At 38.5% G+C, this 12899-nt stretch overlaps 1 protein-coding gene across 2 annotated transcripts in view; it reads left to right on the top strand.

Annotated features, from left to right (window-relative positions):
• dedd (death effector domain containing) overlaps positions 1–12899 on the top strand; it is a 94381-nt gene that overhangs the window by 66636 nt on the left and 14846 nt on the right. The window lies entirely within an intron of this gene.

Below are 12899 nucleotides of genomic sequence, written 5' to 3'. Positions count from 1 at the left end.
CATTTTGTGTGACAAACATGCAAAAGAATAAGAAATCAGGAAGGGGGCAAATAGTTTTTCACACCACTGTATATGCACTGGGCAACTCGTCAGATTCCTTTTTCTCAGTTTAGTACTCTGCTTTCTTTAATGTAAAAGCCAGTCTTCCTGTCTTCACTCTCCCCTAAAATTTGACTGTCCACTCTTTTTACATGGAGTTCCGACAGCAAAATGATGAATGTACTTCAAGTATGATAACTTTGCATAAAGGAACGCTCTACAATGAAATTACTGTAAAGTTTAGAAAAGCTAATTCCCTATAAAAATATTATTAGATCAGCCATTTTACAAATCGCAGGTAAAATCATTTGGGGTGAAAATTGGCCAATTTTAGATCAGTGGCCAATCAATCAAAACATCATTTTATTACAATTTAGCTGATTCTACATTTTCTGTCCTTCTATCTCTTAATCAGCTTAAAGATTATGTTCTTGTTGAGATTATAGAAAGAGCAGTGACCCCAGCACTGATCACTGAAAGACAGTTTTTAAAATCAACCAATTATAAAAAAAAAAACAAAATGTACCCCACCATCGAGACCTGACCCAATTTTGTACCCTCCTAATCACTGTGCCTTGTATTACCACTTACCACTAACTTTATTATGTGCTTTTGTTGTGTCGTCATTGTATTCCAGCACATTCATGAGACTTGACCTTTCATGTCTGAACCCACTTTGACTATTTGCAAATACACTTGTAGACCTGTTCAGCTCAATATATTGTTTAATAATTGCGTCAATTAATTTACTTGTGAAGTACATTAAGTTTACTGACAGTTACTTGGATTAACCTTGATCACCCCCCTTTTTTCCCCTCTATGGGGCAATATTTGCTAGTCTCCTCTGTCCTTAGGAATTTCCCTTGTGCACGTATTTTTTTCTGAAAAGCATTTGCCAAGGTTTGTATATGTACAGTAGTCTGTAACTTCCTTAAGCACTTGAAGATAACTGATTTGTTAGATTTCAGCCTGTTTAATCAAAGCAGTACTTCTTCTTCTACAATTTCCAAATCAGTAAGTACCATTTCTTCACATGTATCATGTTCAACAAAGGGAGGAGGAAGGTATCTATTTAACTGTCTGTATATTGTAAGTCATTTTTACCGTACCTACTATTCTTTTCCTTTTTTACAACAAAAATATTGATTCTCTTTGGGTCATCCTTTACTTTTTCAACAATATTTCTTTCTAGCTGCTTTTTAGCCTTCCTAATACACATTTTAACTGTTGATCTCTTGAAGTGCTGGATTCTGAAGTGTTTCTTGCAGATGTTTTTTCCTTGTAACTTCCATTTTAGTGCCTTATGTTTCCACCACAGAGTTTATTTCCTGCTGCTGGTAAATGTCGGGAAGAACTTGTCCTTAATAAATTTTAAAACGCTTTTAAACCTGACCCATGTCTACTCAGCTGTCTCCACACTTAAGTTTATCCTATTTTTTTTTTTCCTGAAGCTTTGCTACAACTGCTTACTTTTCCTAATAAAATGTAAATGTTTCTAAATGTGCAACAACTATATGAAATGTATTATGGTCACTAGTAGGGCTGGGCGATTTGGTCTAAAATCAAAATCTCTATTAATTGAACATTTTAACTCAATTACGATTAATGAGTGATTATTTTATTTATTTTTATTTTTTTGCCCTAATAGTTCACTGACAAGTTTTGTACAGTAAATATGCTCACATATTACAAGTGAGAGATTTTTTGAATGAAAGGTGCACTACTTGATTTTAAAATAATTGAAGGAAACACACTATCTACTATCTGTAATTATTTATTAAACATCAGTGTTGAGCAACTGAAATTAAAGCACACATTGCCTAAAACAAACAGTCACTTTGTTATTATAAAAAAAGTAAAAATAAATAACTTTCACTTTTGGAAACAAAATAAATTATTTTCAATGTTTTTCTTATTAAAAGTAGAAAATAATCAGTATCTCTTCTAAATAAAATAACTCTTACAAATCCTGTAAATAATATTTTAAACCGTGCATTTCTTGCATCTTCTGTAAACAAATATTTTAATGTGCATTGTATCAATTTAAACAACAGATTGTTGTAATGAAAATAGTACTCTCTAAACACTGTTGCATGAGGTGATCTTAACATGTCACTATATGAACATGAATTTATTCTAAGTTCTTACTAAGAAACACGAACATGTTAACCTTTTCAGTTTTCAGGCAGGACCTGAGGCAAGTAACAATGTTTTTGCCCGAACTGAAAACCCGCTCTGATGGGGAGCTAGTAGCTAGTATGCAGAGATACTTTTTTGCCTCCTTACTTAGAGTGGGAAAGTGTACATGATGCTTCCTCCACAGTCCAGTGGATTTACTTCACTATCCAGCACGGGGGACACCAAATAGCTGCTCATCTCTGCACCGTTATCTGTCATAATGGCTTAAAGTTTTTCTTCTGCGAGGTCCCATTCAGAAAGCATATCTTTCAGACCTTGCACAATCATATCTGCCGTGTGATCGGCTGGAAAATATGCCGTTTCAAGGCATCTCTGGCGCAGGTTCCAATCATCGTCAATGTAGTGCAAAGTAAGGCTTAAGAATGGGTCCATCGTCCTACTTGACCAGAGATCAGATGTGGCTGCAAAGTGTTGAACATTTTTCAGTTCAGCAGCTACATTTTTACAACATGTCTTGTACGTTTCTGGCAGCGCAGTTTTAGAAAAATGTGATTGGGATGGCACAGTGTATCTTCTGTCGAGAGTTTTAACGAACAAGCTGCTCTTGTTGCTCAGTTGTGTCAGTGTTTAAGCTCTCCATGCTCGACATGTCGGCGGAATAACGTAACGTATCGGAGCGGGGTCACGTGACTCCACACGCAGTAGTGTTTTTAAAGGGAAAGTAATCGAAATAATCGACCTGGAAAAATTTGATCGATTATAGGTTCTGAATGTCAATTTCGATTATTTTTCGATTAAACGCCCAGCCCAAGTCACTAGATCCTATTAGTTTCGACTCATCTAGCCCCTGAATCCTATATGGATTGTTCTAGAATACCAAATACAGATAGATTCCTTCCTTGTTGGGGGTTTTAACACAATGGGTTTAAACCCTTACAGGTAGGCACTAAAGTATGCACCTATATGCATCACACACATTTTTGCATTATTGCACCTACATTACCCAAAAACTGCTATTATTCCTTCATTGTAATAAAGGATCTGCAAATGTCTGAAGGGTAGGAATTACAACACCAGTTTTTTTAAAGTAATTGTATGATTAAAAACCTTTGTTTACATCAATATTATCTAAATTTTTGTGCATATTGTTTGTGACAACAGGTCATTTCACTGGCAAACATCTCTGTACAACAATAAATGTCACATAATATTGCATTTTAAAGGACATATTGTGCATTGTTTCAACAATTATTTTGTGCAAATTTTTATTTTTGTCCACCTCAATCCATAGATTTTTAAAAGTTAAACTTCATCATATAATAGTAATATAATGTTGGGCCACAGTGTTATAACAACCGATTGATACTGTCTTATCACTTTCAGTTTTACAGTTTTCATCATTTTCGACCGTGCATTGTAAGGAACTAACGCCAAACGTTGAATGATATGTTTCAAAACAGTTTTTAGTGCCAAAAGCAATGCCCAAGAATACTTCACATGATTTTCACTGTGTCCTGTCCACTGGGGGCAGTGAAACCAGCACCAGGTACAGTGACAGGTGGGTAGTTTGATCAGGGTGGTACACCTATCACACTGTATTGCAGATGTCCTAAGGTAAGTCCAGGGAGGAAAGAAACCACCTATGGGAAAAAAAAGGGCAAAAGCTCTCTTTGCCTGCTTGTGCGTCTCTTGTGCACACTAACCATCTGTTTTGTGTTGCTCTCATGCTAAAGCATAACTGAAATCCATTCCATTTTTTTCTTGAAACTTATTGGAAAAACAAAACTGTCCTGCATCTTTAAAAAAAAAAAATTAACTATAACTTGAAGAGATAACGAAATTGTATTGTATGTGTGTTGGCTAATATAGAGATGGCCATAATTCCAGCTGGTTGGGTTTTGATGGCAGAGAGGTGAGGCGGCCTTTCCAGAATATGCCTCTATGGCTGCGGACGTCAAGATTTAGAGACTAAAGTGGCATAACACATATTGTACAGGCTGTTATTCAGGTCAGCAGGGTTATGATGATAGGCGGGTCATTATACCAGCCTTTCAGATATATCCTGACATGCCACTGGCACTAAAACTTGCCTGCTAGGTTCCTAAGGGTTAAAAATGAAAATTGTGTGACAATGTATACTCAGTGTACGCAATATACAGGGAGTGCAGAATTATTAGGCAAGTTGTATTTTTGAGGATTAATTTTAATATGGAACAAACACAGTGCTATCAGTCAATCCAAAATGTTGTTAAACCTGAAACCTGAATGTTTCACAACGGAAATGTGAGTGTGAACATCATCAGGGGAATACATATGTGCGCACAATTATTAGGCAACTATTAGTGTGCAGATTTATTATGCAACTAAAGGAAAAATGAAAATTTTCCCATCTCACTTGTTTATTTTCATCTGTTATAGTGAGAATAATAAACAAACACCTCAAAATTTACAAATAAACATCTCTGACATTTCAAAAAAAATAAATCAATCAATCAATGACCAATATAGCCACCCTTCTTTCCAATAACAGTCATAAGCCTTTCCATTCATGGAGTCTGTCAGTTTCTTGATCTGTTGACGATCAGCTTTTTGTGGAGCAGTGACTACAGCCTCCCAGACACTCTTCAGAGAGGTGTATTGTTTTTCTCCCCCGTAAATCTAGCGTTTAAGAAGTGCCCACAAGTTCTCGATAGGGTTTAGGTCGGATGAGGAAGGGGGGGCCATGTCATTATTCCTTCATCTTTAAGGCCTTTACTGGCTGGCCACGCAGTGGAGAACTTCGATGCAAGTGATGGAGCATTGGCCTGCATAAAAATCATGGTCTTTTCCTGTATCACTGTTTGAAGAAAGTGTCTTCGAAAAACTGGCAGTAGGTTTGGGAGTTGATTTTGAGTTCATCTTCAATGCAAAAGGTCCAACTAGCTCATCTTTAAAAATACCAGCTCATACCAGTACCCCACCTCCACGTTGGAGTGGAGCTCTGTGCCCATTACTGATCCACAGGTCCATCCATCTGGTCCATCAAGAGTCACTCTCATCTCATCGGTCCATAATACCTTTGAAAAAAATCTGTCTTCAGATATTTCTTGGCCCAGTTTTGACGTTTCAACTTATGTTTCTTGTTCAGTGGTGGTTGGGTTTCAGCCCTCCTTACCTTGGCCATGTCTTTGAGCACTGAACACCTTGTACTTCTGGGCACTCCAGGTAGGTTGCAGCTCTGGAATATGAAAGTACTGGAGGATAATGGGTTCCTGGTAGCTTCACGTTTGATTCTTCTCAAATCTTTGGCAGCTAATTTGCGTCTTTTGTTCTCAACACGTTTCTTGCGACCCTGTTGACTATTTGCAACAAAATGTTTGATGGTTCTGTGATCACACACCAATATCTTAGCAATTCCAAAAGTGCTGCATCCCTCTGAAAGACTTTTTACAATTTTTGACTTTTCAGAGTCCGTTAAATCTCTTTTTTGGCCCATTTTGCCTGAGGAAAACTAGCTGCCTAATAATTCTGCACACCTTGATATAGGGTGTTGATCTCCTTAGGCTACACCCTCTCTCATTACACAAATACACATCACCTGACGTGCTTAAATCCAATAAACATTCAAGTTAATACAGCTTGGAGTTGGAATATACGCATTAAAAATGATGATATGGTCAAAATACTCACTTGCCTAATAATTGTGCTCACAGTGTAGTCATTTACTACATCCCATGTTGAACAAGTCATAATGTATCTAGTGTATTTGATATATCCCTCAGCCCAACTCTGAAGCAACAAGTAAACGACTTGTAAATATGTATAATCATGTGCACATCCAAACCTTTATTTTCAGACTTGTAAATATTATGTATAATTATGTGCACATCCAAACCTTTACTTTAAATTTTTTTTTCTTGGAATGCCATTGGTGAAAAAGTTGGGGTTGAAGCAAGCACAGTTAGAAATGGGATAAAGAATACTGCACAATGCTGTCGGCCCCTTCTGTGGGGGGTCTACATGTGAAAGTTCAAGAGGCACCAGTACAGCATAACAACTACCCATTGCTATGCTAAAAAGCACTGCCTGTACTTGAAGCTGAAATTGAAAGAGCTCTGGTCAGAGAACTTACATATGGAGAATGTGCAGCAGACAGCCTCAGGGTATGGTAATTGAACCCATGATACTTGAACTGTAATACTGCATGCTGAGACGCTTCAAAGACATATTAAGCATTACTTACAAATTAAGTTTAGCCATGAGTCCGTCATCAAATATGTGGTTCTCAATTAAAACAAAAAATCTGCTTAGAATCTGACACAGGCTTTGTGCGTAACAATGCATAATGATGCGTAAAGATGAGTTTACATAGGAATTTATCATATACACACAGCCATGATATATAATATATATATAATTGACCAGTCATAGACAACTATATATCATTAGAATGCTCTGAACCTCGGCTATCCAGTGGTAATGAGCATTACACTGTATGCAGTGCGTGCCTTTTTCATAGTTTTAGTAGATGTAAATTGAAACTGTTGTCTTCATTTGTGAACATGGCTTCCCATAATGCTGTCTAGTCAAATCCAAACATCCTCTTTAAGCAGTGGTTCACCATCTAATTTAAGAAGACATTCATTTAAGTTTGGCTTTACATAAATGGCATCTCTTCCACCTTTTTAGTTTTGCCTAGAGGTGGGTAGTATAATGGCCATGATCAGAATTTTGCAGTATTGTTGATACTAAGAGTGAAAATGAAAGGTTAACTTTTGAGTTCAGATATTGCATGACCCTGCTTAAACAGAAATCCACCATGAATGCTAATAATGTACTGAAAAATTGGAGAGTACAATTAAATTTACAGAAAATGAATAATAAAACATCAGTGAAATGTTAAAGCAAGATTGGTAAACACAAGTCATTTTACAAACTTTTATTCAGCAGCAGCCATCTCTCTCAGTCCCAAACATGCACAACTCAAAGAGCTAATTACATCTATATAACGTCTTAAGAAGCAGCAACAAGATGTCCAGTTAATTTTATGTTGCTGGAATGTATGAATAAGGGAAGGCACCAGCAACAACAGCGAGTGGTGTAATGTCGAACAGTTAAACAACTTTACTGAGTCTGTGTCTTGCTTCAGTGGTTTTGCATCCTAGAAAATCCACAGTTGCTTATTCCTTATTCTTCAGTTATTCATGACCCTAAACCAGAATTCACCAGTCAGTGTTGTTCTGCTAATGAATTCAAATGAGAAGCCTTTCCTGATTATCAATTTCTTACTGTCTCCATTTTTAATTGCATTGCTTCCTGTTTTCAGTCTTACACCTCATGCCTTCCTGTCTCATTTACCATACTATCTCTTTCCTGCACATTAGAATAAAGCTTAAAACACTAGGGGTAGTTGAACAAACTTTATATTTGCGTTTGGGTTTATGGAGTCATGCAAGGTTTGCAAATCTCATTACTTAAACTGAATTATCAAAAATAGATTCTAAAGTTAACTGATTGACATGCTTTTCTTCTTTCGGCTGCTTCCGTTAGGGGTTGTCACAGCGGACCATCTTCTTCCATATCATTCTGTTCTGCATTTTGTTCGGTTATGCTCATCACCTGCATGTCATCTCTCACCACATCAATAAACCTTCTCTTGGGCCTTCCTCTTTTTCTTTTGCCTGGCAGCTCTATCCTCAGCATCCTTCTTCCAATATACTCCGCATCTCTCCTCTGCACATGTCCAAACCAAAGCAATCTCACCTCTCTGACTTTGTCTCCCAACCGTCCAACTTGAGCTGACCCTCTAATGTACTCAATTCTAATCCTGTCCATCCTCGTCACCCCCAGTGCAAATCTTAGCATCTTTAACTCTGCCACCTCTAGCTCTGTCTCCTGCTTTCTGGTCAGTGCCACCATCTCCAACCTATATAACAAAGCTGGTCTCGCTACCGTCCTTTAGACCTTCCCTTTCACTCTTGCTGATAACCGTCTGTCACAAATCACTCCTGATATTCTTCTCTTCCTATTCCACCCTGCCAGCACTCTGTTTTTCACCTTTCTTCCACAATCCCCATTATTTTGTACTGTTAATCCCAAGTACTTAAACTCGTCCACCTTTGCTGACTCTACTTCTTGCATCCTCACCATTCCACTGACCTCCCTCTCATTTACACACACGTATTCTTTTCTTGTTCCTACTAACCTTCATTCCTCTCCTCTTGAGCATATCTCCACCTCCAGGGTCTCCTCACCCTGCTCACTACTATCGCTACAGATCACAATGTCATCAGCAAACATCATAGTCCGCGCAGTTCCATCACCTACGCTGCCACCGTGTTTCTCTCTCGAGATTATTAAAAGGCACAGACTCGCGCTTCCAGTTTGTCTGTTTATTTCACAGTAGTTAAAGCCAGAACAAACTCGGTTCAAGTTAGCCACTCGGATTACATGCATCAAAGCTTCTCAGCTGTGCTTGTGCTATCTAGTGCGATCTATCTCGCAAATATCGTATTCGTCTTAGGCATGACAAATGCCAGCAGCAGCGTGTCTATGAACCTAATTTAAAGTTAAGCTTTACACCCTGCTTTCCTATTCGTTTGCATAAGCACAGTCCTTCACCAGCAATTTTAACTCCGTTACAGCAATCGTAACTCTGCTACAAAGTGATCAAAAGTTTCATTTATACTCTGCGTCTTCTCATTAAACTTGTATCTCACAAATGTCGTATTCGTCGTAGGCATGTCAAACGCCAGCAGCAGCCTGTCTATGAACTTAATTTAAACTTAAGGTTTACACCGTGCTTTGTTTCCGAAGTAGCTGCACTTATGAATATGCTTGTATGCGTCACTCGCTTCATATTCTTTTGCTGCCTTCTCAATTGTGCAATACGTTTTTTGAACAGGTTTCATTCATTGAAGTGATCGCTACCCAAATCTGTACTCGTGAATCTGAGATGTTTAACAGGCATTCCCGGTATTAAGTTGTGGATTTGCCTGCGAATATTTAGCGGCAGCATGTCTATAAACGTAATTTTAAACCTAAGCTTTACACCTTGCTTTCCTATTTATGTGTTCAAAAGGCTTGTTCACCGTCCGAGGGTTGTTATATTACACACTGCATGCACTCTGTTTACCTTTCCCAGTCCTGCATATTCAGTTCACGTGAGCCGCTCAGAGTACGTGCATTGAAGCACAACCACAGCTGAAAACCTATGTCGTGCGATCTTGCGATGTCCACGGCTTTATTTAATGTTAGCTAAGAACTGGCACTTAAAAGTTTCTCTCGCACTTTCGCTGAGTTTGTGCCTGACCATCTCATCTTCGTTTGCATAACCACAGTCCTTCACCCGCGAATATTTCGCGGCAGCGTGTCTATTGGATAGCTGCTGACGGACGGCCTTATATGGGCAGGCACAACTCCGCCTTACACGGCAACCAAGCTGCAGGCTGTAGCCGTATATATGGACGAAAGTAGGTTCCAGTTATGACTGTTACGCGTACAATTTCGAAATGAAACCTGCCTAACTTTTGTAAGTAAGCTGTAAGGAATGAGCCTGCCAAATTTCAGCCTTCCACCTACACGGGAAGTTGGAGAATTAGTAATGAGTCAGTCAGTCAGTGAGGGCTTTGCCTTTTATTAGTATAGATATAGGTATGTGTGTGTATATATACACATACATACACACACATATATATACGAGGTGTGACAGAAAAGTAATGAGACTGGCAACACTGCAAGCGATCTGGCAACGCTGCGCTGTAGTCCTTGATAGAGCACGTGTATCAGTACCCTCCCATAGCTCAGTGCGAGTTTCAACTCCTTCCGTTAACTACGTGATTTTTGTGACTGCTATTAGCGAAGGCGTGTTTTTGGTTGTGCGTCACGCAAAAAGGAACAGCGGAATTTGGAGCAACGTTGTGCCATTAAATTTTGTGTTAAGCTTGGAGAATCGGCAAGTGTGGCGTTTGAAAAGTTAAAACAGGCCTATGGGGAACATTCTTTATCCCGAGCTCACGTTTTTCAGGAGGCCTTCAACTTCGAAAACCAATGAAAACATCGAACGTGTGAACACCCTTGTGAGATCAGACCGTCGTTTAACATTAAGAATGTTGAGTGAACAATTAAATTTGAACAGATTTACCGTTCATCAAATTTTGACTGAACATTTGCACATGCGAAAGGTCTGTGCCAAAATGGTGCCGAAAAACCTCACAATTGAGCAGAAGAACAATCTAAAAAATGCATTCCTGTGGTTCCCCAGCCCCCTTATTCACCTGACCTCAGGCCGTGTGACTTTTTCCTAAACTGAAAAATGTCCTCAAAGGACGTAATTTCGGGACTTTAGAAAACATCCAAAAGAGTGTAACGGACATGCTGAAGACCATACTGGTTGAAGACTTCCAGCGCTGCTACCAACAGTGGTAACAACGTCTCCATCGGTGTGTAGCTGCCCAAGGGAACTACTTTGAAGGGGATAACATTGATGTTTGAAAAAAATAAAAACTTTGGTAAATAAAAAATCTCTCATTACGTTTTTGCCACACCTCGTGTGTGTGTGTGTATGTATGTATATACACACGTGGACAAAATTGTTGGTACCCTTCAGTCAATGAAAGAAAAACTCAAAATGGTCACAGAAATAACTTTAATCTGACAAAAGTAATAATAAATAAAAATTCTATGAAATTTAACCAATGAAAGTCAGACATTGATTTTCAACAATGCTTCAACAGAATTATTTAAAAAAATAAACTCATGAAACAGGCCTGGACAAAAATGATGGTACCCCTAACTTAATATTTTGTTGCACAACCTTTTGAGGCAATCACTGCAATCAAACGATTCCTGTAACTGTCAATGAGACTTCTGCACTTCTCAGCAGGTATTTTGGCCCACTCCTCATTAGCAAACTGCTCCAGTTGTCTCAGGTTTGAAGGGTGCCTTTTCCAAACGGCATGTTTCAGCTCTTTCCAAAGATGCTCAATAGGACTGAGGTCAGGGCTCATAGAAGGCCACTTTAGAATAGTCCAATGTTTTCCTCTTAGCCATTCTTGGGTGTTTTTAGCTGTGTGTTTTGGGTCATTGTCCTGTTGCAAGACCCATGACCTGCGACTGAGACCAAGCTTTCTGACACTGGCCAGCACATTTCTCTCTAGAATCCCTTGATAGTCTTGAGATTTCATTGTACCCTGCACAGATTCAAGACACCCTGTGCCAGATGCAGCAAAGCAGCCCCAGAACATAACAGAGCCTCCTCCATGTTTCACAGAAGGGACAGTGTTCTTTTCTTGATATGCTTCATTTTTCCGTCTGTGAACATAGAGCTGATGTGCCTTGGCAAAAAGTTCAATTTTTGTCTCATCTGTCCATAGGACATTCTCCCAGAATCTTTGTGGCTTGTCCACATGTAGTTTGGCAAATTCCAGTCTGGCTTTTTTATGATTTGTTTTCAACAATGGTGTCCTCCTTGGTCGTCTCCCATGAAGTCCACTTTGGCTCAAACAACGACGGATGGTGCGATCTGACACTGATGTTCCTTGAGCTTGAAGTTCACCTTGGATCTCTTTAGAAGTTTTTCTGGGCTCTTTTGTTACCATTCGTATTATCCGTCTCTTTGATTTGTCATCAATTTTCCTCCTGCGGCCACGTCCAGGGAGGTTGGCTACAGTCCCATGGATCTTAAATTTCTGAATAATAAAACTGTAGTCACAGGAACATCAAGCTGCTTCGAGATGGTCTTATAGCCTTTACCTTTGACATGCTTGTCTATAATTTTCTTTCTAATCTCCTGAGACAACTCTTTCCTTCGCTTCCTCTGGTCCATGTTGAGTGTGGTACACACCATGTCACCAAACAACACAGTGACTACCTGGAGCCCTATATATAGGTCCACTGACTGATTACAAGATTGTAGACACCTGTGATGCTAATTAGTGGACACACCTTGGATTAACATGTCCCTTTGGTCACATTATTTTCAGTCTTTTCTAGGGTACCATCATTTTTGTCCAGGCCTGTTTCATGAGTTTTTTTTTATTAATTCTGTTGAAGCATGGTTGAAAATCAATGTCTGACTTTTATTAGTTAAATTTCATAGAATTTTTATTTATTATTACTTTTGTCAGATTAAAGTTATTTCTGTGATCATTTTGAGTTTTTCTTTCATTGACTGAAGGGTACCAACAATTTTGTCCACGTGTATATGTGTATCTATATATCTATATATATATATATCTATATATATATATATATATATCTGCCAAATACTTTAGACCTCGTAGTAATCATTATGGTAAAATAGTTTAAGTTTCTGAAAGACTCAAAAGTGCCACAGTCTGTATAAAACAGGAAAGGATCCTTACTGTGTCGTGTCACTGAGAGAAGTTAAATTGAATTGGATAGATGCACTGGCAGTTACCTAGGTCCTAGCTCTACCAGTTTGAAAAAGAGAATTATTGCCTAGTCCCCTCCCCTGCTCATCCCCATTGGGGACAACTAGCAGAGTAAGAAATATAGTGCAAAGTATATGGTTCACAACTTTGGTTTTCATCACCTAACTTTCTACATATGGAGAATTTTTAAAATTCATTTCAGGAAAGAAAGAATATGTTCTGTTAATTGGAGTAGAGACTCTTTCATAGATGGTAGTAGGTTGTTCATTGAAGTAATGTGCAAATAAAATATTAGTGAAAAAATTTTGTGGTGGTTGGGCAATGTTCTCCTTTCTATTAAAATGAATG

This window comes from Polypterus senegalus, chromosome 13 (genome assembly GCF_016835505.1).
Source record: "Polypterus senegalus isolate Bchr_013 chromosome 13, ASM1683550v1, whole genome shotgun sequence".
NCBI lineage: Eukaryota > Metazoa > Chordata > Cladistia > Polypteriformes > Polypteridae > Polypterus > Polypterus senegalus.
This window is presented reverse-complemented; position numbering and strand designations above follow the sequence as displayed.